This window comes from Cucurbita pepo, chromosome 12 (genome assembly GCF_057944985.1).
Source record: "Cucurbita pepo subsp. pepo isolate OVF chromosome 12, ASM5794498v1, whole genome shotgun sequence".
Classification (NCBI taxonomy): Eukaryota; Viridiplantae; Streptophyta; class Magnoliopsida; order Cucurbitales; family Cucurbitaceae; genus Cucurbita; species Cucurbita pepo.
Window position 1 is genome coordinate 8,110,599 of NC_141809.1, and position 1,312 is coordinate 8,111,910.

The 1,312-nt window shown below is 35.7% G+C and overlaps 1 pseudogene; it reads left to right on the forward strand.

Annotated features, from left to right (window-relative positions):
• Nucleotides 1-261: 261 nt before the first annotated feature.
• Nucleotides 262-1,023, forward strand: LOC147789937 (exopolygalacturonase pseudogene; annotated as a pseudogene).
• The last annotated feature ends 289 nt before the right edge of the window (nucleotides 1,024-1,312 follow it).

The following is a 1,312-nucleotide window of genomic DNA, read 5'->3' on the forward strand; positions in this document are numbered from 1 at the left end:
TATTTTCTTCACTTTTTGTCTCTAATGGCCATTGAGCAACATATAATTTGTATACTGTATTTGCTGGCCTACCTAGAACCTAAAGCTCGGATACGAAATGACCGCTCTAACCAACTAAGCTACAAGAGCCACTTCGAAAAGTATTTGTACCTTTGGTATACAAAATATTGTTCTAAAAAACTAGAATCATTTTTCTTTTTAGTCTCTATACCCACGTCAAATTTAAAGTCCATCAAATATAATATCAATAATATCAATATAATGACACCAGAAAACAGTCCAAACTCTGATGGAATACACATCGGTCCATCAAATAAGATCACAATCACAAAGTCCAAAATTGCAACTGGAGATGATTGCATTTCTCTTGGAGATGGAAGCAAACTAATTGAAGTCACCAACGTGACGTGCAGACCAGGACATGGAATAAGCATCGGAAGTCTTGGAAGATACACTAACGAAGAACTTGTTGAAGGTGTCATCGTAAAGAACTGCACGTTAATTAACACCACTAATGGTGTTAGGATCAAAACGTGGCCAGCTTCTGCTGCTAGCAGCACCGCCACCAATATGCACTTTTTGGACATTATAATGGTCAATGTTAGCAACCCTATTCTAATAGACCAAGAGTATTGTCCGTGGAATCAGTGCAATCGGCAGGTATGGATCGCATTCTCGAACCTTTCATTCATTTTTTCATTATAACTTAACAAATAAACCATTTGTTGTCTCATTTTAATTTTCAGATTCCTTCAAAAATTAAGATTAGTACAGTGAGCTTCAAGAACATTAGAGGAAGTTCTGCAACTCTGCTGGCAATCAAACTTATTTGCAGCCGTCACTTACCATGTGACGATGTAAAAGTAAGCAACATTGACCTCACTTACAATGGAATAAAAGGTCCTATTTCTTCCCAATGCACGAATGTGAAACCTATCATTTCAGGAAGACCGAACCCCAAGATATGCTCCTCTCCTTATGTTGTCCAATGGATTGTTCATTGCCATAGAACTTCAAATATAATAGACAACCTTAATTAAAAAAGAAGACCGCCTCTATCCATTTGACTCTCATTCTTTTGAGTTTCTTTTGTTGTACTTTTCGAAATAAATAAGATGGTCGACTGTTTGAAGGAGACTTTGTGTCGTGAACAACCTAATGTTTTTATTACCACCACCTTATATAATAAAATTGTTCCAAGTCTTGTTTTTTTCGTTCAAGTTTTGAATTCGAAATAAGACAACGTAATTGTAACAACCATTATTAAAAAAAAAACTAATCCATTACTCAAGAAAAGAATCTTTAACCAACC